Source organism: Agelaius tricolor, unplaced genomic scaffold, assembly GCF_023055355.1.
Source record: "Agelaius tricolor isolate 1412-34295 unplaced genomic scaffold, bAgeTri1.0.p SCAF_74, whole genome shotgun sequence".
In the NCBI taxonomy this organism is placed as follows: domain Eukaryota; kingdom Metazoa; phylum Chordata; class Aves; order Passeriformes; family Icteridae; genus Agelaius; species Agelaius tricolor.
Genome location: NW_027269334.1, coordinates 853,957 through 867,643, shown reverse-complemented (window position 1 = coordinate 867,643; position 13,687 = coordinate 853,957). Strand labels below are relative to the sequence as shown.

Genomic DNA, 13,687 nt, shown 5'->3' with positions numbered 1-13,687 from the left:
TAAACCCACAGTTTTTCCTCCTTTCCTCAACTCAGCACAGATGTCACTCATGGAAAAGGATGTAAATAGGATCTTTCCCTTGACCTGCTTGGAGTTTGTCCTGTGAACCAGAGATGGCTGAACTGCAAATCGACCTTGATCAGGGAGCTGATGCTGCCTCTTTGCCAAGACATCGCACCAGTCTATGGGGGACTCTGATGATTTTTTAGATGGACAACAGGAAATGGAGGCTGATTAAGACCTGCGACTGTCCTCTCTTGGTCACAGGAATGGTCCCCATCAAAGGGATTTGACAGGGATTACAACCTGGTCTAGAGGAAGGTCTCCCTGCCTGTGCCTGGGAGATTGGAACGAGATGATCCTTAAGATCCCTTCCCACCCAAACCAGTCCGTGATTCTGAGATGATTCTATGACTGAAAGCGACTCCCTGAGTTCAGCAATAATGAAGTCAAAGCCTTTCATTTTCCTCACAGCTTGAAACAAACCTGCTGGGTTCTGTGGTTTGCAGCCCTCTCCTTGTCTTTTACACACCATGAGGAGCAAAGAGAAGGCTAAAAGAGGGGGTCAGATAACGGGAGAAAGGTGGGGAGTTACTTCAAGCTGCGGCCTGAGGAGCTGGAGGGCCACTCAGCTGTGTTGACCTCGGTCTGGGCCCCTCTCCTGTACTGTGATCCACACACCACCATGTCGAGAGGGTCGGGCTGATGTGCAGGGTGTGTTCCCCTTAAAGGGCTGAGAGACCGTGGGTGGTTTTGGCCCCATCTCTGCTGGTCTCTGCCGTGAGGGCGTGGGGCATCCCGATGCCGAGAGGCAGATGCCGGAGCTGTGGCTGCTGGAGCCAGGCTGGGCGGCTTGGACAGGATTAGGAGCGGGTGACAGATGCACAAGCTGGCCTGAGGGCTCGGAGCATGGCTGGCTAGGCATAAATACCACAGCTTATACCGCGGGCTCAGGGTCTCGCACGGCTGGATGTGTGGGGAGGAGGAGCAGGTTCAGACCCTGTGCAGGAAAAGGGAGGAAGGTGGCAGATGGGTTTTAAGTGGGGAAATATGCATATCCCCGATTTAGGGCTTTGGTTCAAGGAGAAAGAGCCGGTGTTACAGCAGCGTGGGGAACTTCTGCGCTGGGAACACGCATCAGGCTCGAGGTTGGCGTGTGAGGATTTCCGCAGAAACGTGAGGCGTTCCCGTGCGCACATCCCGGAGCTCAGCCCGTGGTGTTCCGGGGGCCTTCGGAACCTGGCGGGTCCCGACAGCCGGGGGGAGACGCCGCTCGTGTCCAGGGATCCCGCAGGCGGGCCAGGCCGTGCTGCTCCCAGCGCGGCCCTGGGCTCGATGGCACCCCCCCAGCAACAGCGAGAGCAGCGGGACCCGCCACTACCGCGGGCAGCCGGCGCCATCTCCCGGTGTCGGGATGGAGGGAAGGAGGGAGGGAAGAGAGAGAGAGAGAGAGAGAGGAGGAGGTGGAGAAGGAGGCAAGGAGGAAGGCAAGAAGAGAAGGGGGCAGAGAGAGAGGAAGGAGCAGGGGGCAGAGAGAGAGGAAGGGAGGGAAATAGCAGGGAGATAGGGATAGAGAGGGGAGGGGGAGGGGAGGGGGAGGGGAGGGGAAGGGGAGGGGGCAACGAAGAAAGGAAAGGAAGCAGGGAGGAGGGAGGCAGGGAGAGAGAGCATCTAGTTCTGTCTCGCAGCGCGTTAGCAATAGTCCTCACTTGGCTCCACAGCTGTCCAGTTATTCATGTTCGAGAAAGACACATTACTTCTATTCTGGGCTTCTACAGGAGATCTCTTGCCTCAGAGGGACAGGGAATACAGGCAGCACCTTTACCTTCAGAAACTTGCCCCAAAAATAATTGAACATTTTCTCCGGGTGTGAAAACACCCATATGAAGGTGTTCAGCATTGCTAGGTGTTCTTCCTCCTCCATCTGCGCTATGCTAACCTGGTTCTGTTTTTATTCAAGACATGAAGTAGATGAAATACGATTCTGCAGCAGACTGAGTTTAAAAAAACACTCCATTAATGGATACAAAGGGCACTACACTACACTGTAGTAGGCCATTGGTGTATATATAGCTATGGTCTTATTCTTTCCTTTGGGTTTATTTGGTCTTTTTATTTTCTCTGGATTTGTTTGGTTTTGGTGGGTTTTTTTATTTGTTTGTTTGGTTTGGGTTTGTTGTTGTTGGGGGTTTTTTGTTTGGTTGGTTTTGGTTTTTTGGGTTTTTTCCCCTTTTTCTTTGATAGAGATTGAAGAGTCAAAAAAAAGCTTCTGGTTTTCCTTGCAAAACAAGTTGTCTGTGTAGATTCTCAGTTTGGGCAGCTTCACAGAATCCCCAGATGGCTCCAACTGGAAGCTGTGGGGGGAGGTGACAAAGATTATGAAGTTGGGACACCCTGGGACAAAGCAATCAACCATAAGTAAAACATACCTTTTGTTCCAGTGAGTTCCCAGTTCCCCACGTTTCCATTGGACCTCCCCCTAAAGACCACCCTCTCCCCATTCCCCTGTTAGTGTACCCCAGTCACCTCACTAAAAGACCACCTCTGTAACCCCTTCTTAGTGGTCAAAGGGCACCCCCGAGCCCACCTACTCCTTCCCCCTTTATAAACCCCATTCCAGCCCCGGTTCGGGGCTCAGCACCTCAGCTCTGGTACCCTTCGACAGAGCTGTGCCACTCTTTCCCTCCCCACCGGCACCCTCAGACTTCCCGGTATTAAAAAGCCTGTTGGAATTATACTGGAGTCACCGAGACCTCTCTGTCTAGCTGTGCCATCTTAAACATCCGGGACTGCGTGTGCGTGACCGCGGCTGGATCTCTCCACGGTGACACACGCCGAGGAGCGGGCCTGCTGGCACCCACCCAGATTCGCGGCTCCCAGCAGGTAGCCGGACCCCGAAAACGCGCACGAAGGGACCACAGTGGGGCAGCTGGACCCACCTCCCTGCTCCAGCAGGGCCCTTCCACAGCACAGGGCACAGGATTGTGTCCAGAGAGGTCTGGAATATCCCCAGTGAGGAGACTCCACACCCTCTCTGGACAATCTGTTCAGTGCTCGGTCAGGGAAGAAGTTCTGCCTCCTGCCCAGGTGGAACCTCCTGGGCTCAGTCCCTGCCCGTTCCTCTGGTGCCATTGCTGGGCCCCTGGAGCAGAGCCTGGGCCCTGCTCAGAGCCCTCCCTGCAGGCAGGGACACCCAGGGCTGAGGGCCCCTTTCAGCTGGGGCTCCTCTCCAGGCTGGACAGCCCCAGCTCCCTCAGCCTTTCCCTGCCAGAGATGCTCCAGGCCCTAAATCATCTCTTCAACCTCTGCTGGCCCCACTCCACGAGCTCCATGTCCCTGCTGTCATGAGGAGCCCAGAGCTGGACAGAGTACTGCAGGTGAGGCCTCACCAGGGATTTGTAAACTGGGAGCTTCCAGGAGCCCTCAAATACAGGACTATTACAGCTTTTATTTATACCCAACAGACCTGGAGTTAAGCCTTAGCAGCTGCTTAGGAGAGCAGAGCCCCTTTTCTTTTCATGGAATGATTTCACTTCTCAGATCATTCCAGTTCCTGGGCATCATAACACCTCTACTGCAACATGGAGCTCCACTTCTGGCTTTGATTTGCAGGCACCCTAATTCTGAGATGTTTATAAATGCAGAATATTGTAAAGGTCAGTTTTCCTTGCACACTTTACTCAGCAAGGTACACAAAGTTCTGCACTGTGTGATTTTAGGTGTAGCATCAACTGAGTTGTCATTACGGCATCATACATATATTTTTGGTGGTTCTCTCTGCTGAATGCTGGAGCAGGAAAGTTTTGCAGAGGTTAATGATTTAAAGGTGGAAAGTATGATTTCTCCAGTTCTAAAGGTGGAAACAGTAGTAAACTGCTATTTACTGGCATGGATAAATAGCTGGAAAACTTGTAGTCCTCCAGATGTCAACCAGACAAAGAGGAACTCTAATGGATCTTACAAAAATTGACTGTGGTTTTCTCTCATAAAATTTTGAGTATATTCTATCAGAGAGGAGTTGTACTTCTTGACAGTGTTAGGGATTTCTGCAGTTCTGACTGGAATTTGAAGGCTTGCCACAGCCTGTTGAGCAAAGCAGTGGTCTGCACTATCTTTGTCAAGTTTGTCTTTTCATTTAATATGATTCTAATTTAAAAAATAAAGGTGAAGTCCTTCCGAGACCATACCTTTAAGTAGAACACATTATATAGAAGTAACTAGAGCTCCTGAGTCCTTCAAGCTCTTCATATGTAACTTGACATGTTCAGTGTGGAGTGATTTTTCTTCCTTCCTGCACCACACTTCCCCAAATGGGAGATGCCTCCCAGGACTCCAGGGAAGGAGACCGTTGAGTATGGTGAACCTGAGTGGGCAATGATTTCAAATTAACTGATTTTGTGTCTAAAACAATATAGAAAAATCATCTTTGCAGACTTTCTACTAGGTGGGACCTCTAAAAAGCAGCTTTCAAAGTAAAATTCTGTTATAAATTATCAAATCGTGAGCCAAAATTATCAAAAATTTAGCAAAGATTTATTAATTTATCTGTGAGACCGAAATTTGGTCTTCGAAACCACCACAGCCAAAGATACAGCGTCGAGCCCGGGGTTGACGCTGGGTGAACACGGATCTGACCTCCCGAGTGTCAGAATCTCCCCCTCGGTTCACGCTCCCTGCTTCGCACCGCAAGGTTTTATACAGTTTATTCTGCCCGAGGCAAAGATCACCGAATTTCCGAATTTCCTTTGTGTTTCTTCACATGCATCACTGTTTCTTTCCATGTGCAGAGGTGTGCCATCGGCATCAACGGCCTCTGGGGAAGCCATGCATTCAGATGTATCAGTTTGGCCCTGCTGACTATCTTGATAGATGCAATCAGCAGGGCTCGCTCTTGGGTCGCTCCCAACGGGATACCGGTGATCATTGCCCTGGAAGCTTCTATTCTTACGTTAAGGCATTGATCGTTATCTTAACTTGTGTCCGGGAACTAGTTGAATCTAAATCAGACAGCTGTTCCCGGCTGGGATGGTCAAAAGATATGCTTTGGATTTCACAATATTTTTTACCATACATTAATAGCATGAATTATCCCTACCAATATCCCTATATATTACAATTCCAATCAGAAAAAAAAAAAAACCCAACAACGAAACACCACAGTTGTATAGGATGCAATATGAATAAAAATGTTTGACTAGTTTTTGACAAATAAATATGTAAATTTCTACTTCTTTCTCATTCTCACTCTGTTCTGAAACATTTCATCTGCACTGTCATGAGAATTCTTAAATATAAGCACTTTATATTTCTTCGACGTTTAGCATGGCAGCTTTACATTTTAAAGCATTTGCTGATGTCTGTCTTTATTTCTGAAAAATGCTGATTAAAAAAACTCAGATGTTTACAGAAAAGTTTAGCTTTGGAAAAAATTCAACTACATTGTCAGTTAAAAGTTTTAAGATGGCCTGTGCTACGATTTAACAGTTCTGAGCCTTTTTCATTGTGTTTTTCCTTTATTTCCCTGCTTGAAACCACTTTCGTCTAACTAATTGATTGTTAAAAAGTATCTTTAGTTTGAAATCTTTAGATTTTTATCCTAATTCAAAAAGGAAAACAGTAAAAATCACTATACCAAATAGTGAGTATGATAGGAAACCATTTCCCAGCTGCATCCATGGGCACCTGAATCTGTTGGCCCAGATTTTTGTTTTATATCTGCACGTCCTTTTACTGAAAATTCTGGATCAAGTCAGGATTTTGCCATATCTAGAGGAGAAATATGATTTGGTTGCCTGTTATCCCAGGACAGTGGCCTCTCAAAAAGGATGTCTGAGGTTTCCAGCAGGTGATTGTTACTGTTGTTCCAGACTGAGTCATCTGAAGTACTCTTTTACAGACTTAAAGAGGTCTGTGGGATGATGAAATGAGACGAATTAATTTTTCCTAACAGGTCTCATGAAGGGAAAAGGAGATGAAGGCATCAGAAACCATCTTATCCTCTGGAGGTGAAGAAGGAGGATCTATATCAGGAGTATTTGCTGTCTTTTCATTCCATCCATGGTGATGGATATTCTGAGCGCACTGGTTGCAAATATGAGCCCTAATTTTTCACTGTCCTTTCAGATCAGGATTGTTGGAGGGGGGGATGCAGCTTGTTCAGCCTGTTTATGTTACTCAGGTGTTGGTGTCATACCTTCTGTTCCCTTTTCATCTGTGAAAGGATGGGAGGAATGTGAATAAAAAGCAGGGCCATATTTCCTGAGCACATTGACCGGACTTGGCAACTCATCCTTCAGATCATGTTACTAATGTAATTCAGCAAGTTTTTGAGCCTTACCTGCTTCTCACAATCACTTTGAGTTTGATACCCTTTTTATTTGAGATGTGTTTCTTTTGTAGTGTCTCTCTTCAAAATCCCTGCCTGTTCCCCAAGTTCCTTCTGCATTAATTGCCTCTTATCAGGAATTCAGTGTGCTCTGGGGGGCTGTTTGTCTCTGCTCTTTGTTAGTCACAAAGTATCTGCTATATTGGTTTTCCATCTCCAGAGTCTCTGAGGGCTCCTGGGAAGTACATGAAATATAAAATTACCCAGCTCTGTCTTTAGATCATGGTGATAGTCCTCTAATCCCAATGCACAATATCAAGATACTTTGTTTTATGCAGATGAATGTCACCCCCTGAAAGAAACCAAAGATTTGAACTTTTGCTCAGTGAGTGCTAGCTCTCATCCTTCCCATTCCCAGTGATAAATTTGTGCTAAGGAATTTTGAGGCAAAATTATTTACCTAACAAACTGGTGTCTTGCCAGAAGATGTGGTTTGGGATTATTTGCCTCCAAACCTCTCTGGGGGAACACAAGTTTAAAAGATTCCCTAAGGAATTATTACCTTTAGAAAACTTATTTCCTTATTTTCCTACCCCACAGATGTTCAAAGGCCCTCTCTTTGTTCCCTGGAGGTTCTGCCCTCCGTGGGTCACTTGGACTGGCCCAGCAGGGATAGAATCTGACCTGTGTTTCTGAGCAGGACACTTGGGATTTGGGGGGTGTTGAAGAGTTGGGTGATGGACATGGGACATGTAGGGCATGAAATTAAGCCAGAGTCCTGTCGTGCTGCTTTGCTGTGCTTGTTTATGTAGGGGGCTCTGTGGACATTTTCCTGTGTCCATTCTCCTTATGGATTTGATTTTTCAATCAGTGGCTCCATGCTTCTGAGAATTTTCATGTTTCTGTGTTTCTGAGTTAAGAAGACCCAATGTCCCTGCTGGTCACCACATTGTGACATTTCTTTTCCTACAACCTGGGATAAAAGTATAGCTCCAGAAAGGAGCTTATTTTTATTTGTTTGGGTTTTATTTGTTTGTTCTTTTGGGGGCGGGGGGGGGGAGGTGGGGGGGTGGTGTGGTGGTGTTTTGTTTTATTTTGTTTTATAAAGATATTTAGCTGGATTGATCCTGACAGCAGGCACAGACCCTGACAGTCCTTTCCCATCTGTTCACTTGCATGTGCCCATGCTTCTATTTTTTGAAGGAGGGATCGCCTCTCTCTTCTGTCTGGATATCTCTGGTGCTAGTAAGTGGTGATAGTTCTGCAGCTCTACAACAATCCAGAAAGTTCCTCTTCAAAATACGTAGTTTTTCTCCCAGGCATGAGGAGTACTTCAGTGTCCTTGAGACTCTCCTTTGTTTTCCCCTCTGTTTCAGCTATATATTTATATTTATTTCTGTATCTTTTTTGCAGCTGCCAGCAGAAGCCTTTGCAGCCTTGAGTCTTGAAAGTCAGATGTTGGTGTTATGAGTCCTATTTTTGCTCTGAGTACTGGCAGGGCACCCACAGGCAGTATGAGATGGCTCCAGTTCATAATGTGCCTTGTTGTCGTGTCTGTGTGCTAGAAAGAACAGCTCTTCCTCTTGACTAACTTTCCTGTTGATTTTTCTTGTTTTCACATGACTTCTCTTATTGTGGACTACAGCCACTCAATAATAATTAACAATGCCAATAGCAGGCGATTACAGCCAATCTTCTCTAACACTCCCTTCATTCTAAGCAGTTCTGGCATAAATATAAATAATATAATTACAGTGTAATCTATTTTTGGATGAAGTTCCAAGTACTGCTGAGGACTTCCCAGTGGGAGCAGGAAGCAGGAAGCCAGGGTCATCCATGTTATAAAGAAGCAACACCATCAATACTATCCTATTGAAAGGAAATGTTGCAGTATCAGTCCCTATGGAATTGCTGTTTTCTCCTTAAATGTCCCACCAAGTAGTGGGACCTTGGCAGCCTCTCGGTGTTGTGAGTGCAGTGCCCATAAAATTAGATAGATCGGGACATCATTAAAAATTGAATCCTGCAAGCAGGATTTTGCTGGGATCATGTCTTACTCCCTGGCCTTGGCAGTGACTTTTGCTACTGATCTCCTTTTGAGATGACCCCCAGCCTTCAACGCTCAGTGTCTGGCTCTTTAAAGGGTCAACCTTCTAGATATATTGGATTGCTTTTATTGGTATTAAAATTAGAATAATTTCCCACAGGAAGCTGACCAGATGTCCTCATTTAATCAGAGCATTTTTTTTTTCTGTGTAACATCCAGCTGTCCTATCACCTTTCAGAGCAGACTCAATTATCTCCCTTGACTTGTATCTGAGATCCCTGAAAGCTGTCAAGAATTGCTCACTCATAACTGCATCTCTGATCCCTCCATCAGGAGCAAAACACAACTCAAAACTCAAGGAAATATTGGTTAGAGCTCAGAACTTCTTTAATAAGAAAAGGAGTTGATACTCTTATTGAAAGGGAATTCTTCACTGTAGTTGCCAGTGTAAAAGATTTTTAATAGTTCATTATGAAATTATTTTTGTGTTATCTTTTATTTAGCTTGTGCACTGTTTTCTCAGGCTGTAGGAATGCAGTCTGACAGAAAGTGTATGGGAGAATAAATACACATTTTTACATACTGAAGTGCTGGAAGGCTGGTTTGACTTCAGCTTGGCAGTACAAGAAAGAAATATTTCCTTAAGAATGATAGCCACTGTTGAAAATGAGGCTGATCCACAGACCCTGAGTAGCATGGAAACTAAACACTTGTCTCTGCTAACAGCATAAACAGCACAATTCAGTTGGAAGGATGCTTGAAGATATTTTTACTCCAGTCATAAGACCCTGGTGCATTGTATAATATTTTTATATTTTTTTTTTTAATATTTGGTTTATCTGTTTTCACCAGAATGGAATAAATGAATTTAGGATAAACTGTGTTTTCACTTTTTGTGCAGTTTTAATCAAAACAGGGTATTTGATTCATAAAATTTCTTGGTGCACATAAAAGCTCAGGCTGAAAAGGGGAAGAATAGGGCACATAATCATGGGCAGCTCCCAATGGGGTCGCTCCCTATCCCACAGAAATCTGCCACTCTGCTCAGCTATTTATTGCCCACCATAATTATGACAAATCTTTAAATCCTTTCAGTTGTTACTGAGATGTCCTGGGGGCTCATGTCCCAGGGTGTCTAATTTCTATTTGGCCAAATAACCCCAGTGGGCAGAATATGGATTAGATTTAAAGCCTCGGGGGACTTCCCACAGCAGCACCTTATTTACACTGGAATGGAAAAGTACATTCTTCCATATGGGAAGAGATTTTTGGATAACGTGTGTTGTCTGTGTTGTTTGCAGTACAAAACAAATTCCTGGAACAGCTAATGAAAAGAAAACAGGCTCTCAGTTGTTTGGAGTGCAAATGACCTGGTGGGTTTGATCCAGCCCAGAAATCCAAGGAGATTCCTGTCAGTGAGCAATCTGAGCAAGGCAGCAAATTTTTTTAGACATTGTGGTTTGCAGAGCACATTACTGCTGCTGTATTCTGTGAATAAGGTTGGACTTGATGATCTTGGAGGTCTTTTCGAGCCTTGAAGATTCCATGATTCTGTGATTGTCTGACACTCAGAAATGTGGCCAGAGGATGGGTAAAGGCTCAGCTGCTCAGTCACACAAGGGAGGGCTCTCTAAAGGGACACTGAAGCCTTTTTCCTTGGAGAAGGGGAAGAAATGTTGTTCCAAAAAACCTCTCTAAACAAAGTATTTAGTGTGTGGTGGGGAAAACAAGAGTGTTCTGGGAAAAAAAAAAAATCCAAAAGGACCTTTGATTATCAAAGAGCAACAAAGGCAAGGGAGAAACATTGTCCCGTGGATGAGGAGTCAGTCATGGTGTATTTTAAGCAACCAGCAATAGATCCTTTCATACCTAAAAATAAAAATCTGTGGATCTCCTCCAAAATCCGTGAAAGCAAATGGGATTATTTTCATTGACCTTTTCAGTTGGAAGCCATAAATAGATGTTTTTTCTCTTTTTGCCCCTTTTGCTGGAGAAGAACAGGACATTTTGGATTTTATAGCTCTTTTCTAGCTGCCAGACTGTGTCTGCTGATAGTTATGCACAGCTAGATCTCTGTACACTGCCAATCTCAGGAAAAACAGTACTGCTGGAGCTAGGATGAGCTGAGAACAGGTGAATCATGCAAATGGCAGCCTCCAACATGGCTGAGGAAAAGAAAATATTTTTGTACAGATAGAAGGGCAATTGGAGTAACTGTGGTGTCATTGTGAGGGGTGAGAGAATTGGGGTCATTAAGGCAGGAAAGGGATGAATCTCCAGACACCTGCTTTGACTTTCTTTGTAACTTGTGCTGTGAAGCCATGCTCAGCAATGAACCTGGAACTTGTGGCTGGGCAGTAAGACATCTGAGAAAGCTCCTTCCTTGATTTCAAAGCAATGTATGTTTGAATGACACAAGGTGTCAAAAATGACCAAAAGTCACTAAATCCCATGTGTGCAATCCTGAAGGGTAGATCCTGTCTCTCTGTGTTTACAGAAGGCTGCCACTCCACAACCAGCAATCTCCTGTAGTGTTGTAATAGTTTTATTCCTCCTTGTCCCAAAAAAATGTGCAGTGACTTTAGTGCTCGTGCACTAACAGGCCTAGGCACACAGCAGCTTGAGCAGAGAAAGGACAGATCCTGTGCTGGCTTCTCAAAATATTGGCAACCTTCCTGCTTGAGGGTCCATCCCAGTCCTTCCATGTCCCTGCATTGTCTACATGGATGGCTGATCCTCCCTGTAAGAGGTGCCTGGAAAAGGTTTGGATCTATACACTGCAGTCCCTCATTTGCTTGATATTTCAATTCAATTCAATTGTGAATTTTATCCCTCTGGAAATATTTACCACAGTCCTGGTACCCTGGCCCATCTCCAAAATATAGAAAACATCTCCAGTTGCGCCTGAATCTGACCATGTGGCTGTATTTGCCTTTAAAATCATTGCTGAACTGTTCTACTGACACCACTTCATTTTTTCAATGCCCTTTCTGTCAGAAGCAAAACATCAGCAGCAATGACAGTTCATGAAGCAACAATTTGTAGGGTAACTACTTCAGGCTCTGTATGTAGTTAATCTCATCTTTTCCATATTCAAATCCAGTTTTATTATCTATTTTGTTTGTGTGGTTTTTATTTTTCTTCAGAGTGATCTTTTAAGGTCCTTTTGATTAGCAGGAGTTAAGAGCACTGTACCTAAGAAAACATTCTTGTTTGAAACAGGAAGCACCAGGAAGGGGTGAATGCTCAGGGTCTTGCACCAGAGCATCTTTGGCTGAGTTATGAGGGTTGGACATCCAGGGAATTGAATTTGGTACATGTCATACTCTCCCAATAAGTTAGCAGGACTTGTTTGTCCAAAAGCATTTTTGAAAATCAAAGGTTATATTAGTATAGATAAAGCCTTGGGCATTAGTGTTGAGTGGAAGATGTCTTTTTTTAGTCTCTGGTTATGGCTTCATACTCTGAAAGCTTTTTTTAACTCCAGGGAAAAGAGTTAATTAAATACATATTTCTGGAATCCACCAGTGGTTGCTTTTGCTGGAGGTGAATGTTCCTTTCCAGTCTCTCACTTTTTAAAGTTTCCTACAGCCTGAGAATGAAGAGAGTATTCAAAGGTTTATTTAGTTATTTCTCCTGAGAAGGAGTTGCTTTCAATTTTCATTCAGCTCTTGTCTCAAGCAATTATTCAAAATTGTGGGGCTCTCCTGTGTAAAGTTACTGCTTATTCAGGAGAAGCTGAATTTGTGACGTGGCATTTTTTATATTAGTGCCCAGCATTTTAGGAGAAACACGCTGTGCTGTGAAGCTTATTCTAAAAGTGTTAGCAATGCAAGAATTTGCTATTAAGAAGGAATGGGGATCCAGGCCTTGGGAAGGGTATTCTAGCACTTTTAGGATGGATTATGGAGATCTAGCCTTACATATTGACTTACTTGTTCCCTTGTCTTATCTGATACCATGCCACCTGCTCAGAAAGCCTTGCTTGCAGTTGAGCTGTGCCCAGCAACTTGTTTTGCCTCTCATTTGTATAATGCTTTAATCACCCTACTTATCAAATGGGGGCTGTAAAGCACTCAGTGATTTGCTGTGCTCCTGATGCTGCCAGGGCCACTTTTCTGGTTCAGTTAATTTACTTCAACTGGTTTGTGAAGGCTGCCCAGTGACAATATTCTGGTAACAGGAAAGAATGAACAACTCTCCTTGTTGTACAACACTGAGAGAACTCTCCGTTAGTAGTTAAACTTAACTCTCAGTTAAAATAGTTAAAGACCCCTGTAGGGTCCAGCACTGATTTGTAGCACCACCTTCAGCAAGCAGGTGGTGGTTTTGGTTTTGTCTGTCAAGCTAGCCCTTCCCAAGGGAATCATGATGCAGAGCTCTTGTGACCTTGGTAGGTGCTAGAGGCCACCTCTTCAGGATTAAAGGGGTGGGTGGGAATCATGGAATTCTAATGAACACTGACTTGTGAGACAACACTTGGAGGCTTTTTGCGGAGCCTTTTGAACTCCGGCCAGCCCTGTTGGTCATGCTCCTGACATGCCTCCGAGCTGATTCCATGGAGATTTCCTTGCATTTGGTATAGAATGCCTGCTCTCAGATGGTGTTTCACATTCTCATGACTTCAGCCTGCCTGTTCTGAAATGCCAGTGTGCCTGCTGCTCGCTCCTGTGTGCTCCAGTGGCTCAGCAATGCTTTTCCCTGCCTGGTGTGGGATTTCCCTGTTTCTCAGGGATACAGGGTCAGCTTAGCTGTCCTGAGTCTCTGTATCCTGAAAGCCTCTTTCCTCATCGCTTGTCAAGCCACACCTGCCTTTTCTTCTCCTCCTCCTACCCCAGACTTTCTCTCTCTTTTTTTGTGATGTTGTTACACTTTAGGTCTTCACTAGGACTCGATGCTGAAGCAAAGGTGGTCAAAGGAGGTAAGGAAAGGATATATTCATTCAATTATTGGGAGTCTCTAAACCAACAACAAAACAAAAGGAATACTTATCACTGTAGTTCTCCTGCAATTTTGGCATGGCAAAAGTGGTTCTCTTCTCTCAGTCAGAGATAGATTTCTCAGAGCTTTAACACCAAATTTAATATGTCCTTTAGGATATGTGATTGTACAAAATGTGCTGGTGCTTTTCTGCTGGAAAGACTGTGCTCTTTGCAACAGTTTTTGCTCTGACTCAAGTTCACAGCCCTCAGGAAGCTCTAAGTGGAAGGAAGGCATATTTCCACATGAAGGAAAAGGAAATAAGCATAACAAAGCACTGAGAGAACCCAGTTCTTCCTTCAAGGACAGTGCTTAAGTACTTTGATGTGGTAGCA

At 44.6% G+C, this 13,687-nt stretch overlaps 1 protein-coding gene across 4 annotated transcripts in view; it reads left to right on the top strand.

Annotated features, from left to right (window-relative positions):
• Positions 1 to 13,687, top strand: part of KCNA5 (potassium voltage-gated channel subfamily A member 5) — a 198,906-nt gene that overhangs the window by 60,111 nt on the left and 125,108 nt on the right. Inside the window, exon 2 of one of the 4 annotated variants that reach the window (XM_071418036.1) lies at positions 5,951 to 5,969. The exons of the other annotated variants lie outside the window; for them this stretch is intronic. The gene's annotated coding sequence lies outside the window, so the exon portion shown is untranslated. Of the gene's footprint in view, positions 1 to 5,950; positions 5,970 to 13,687 lie in introns of those variants that run through there. 4 annotated transcript variants of the gene reach the window in all.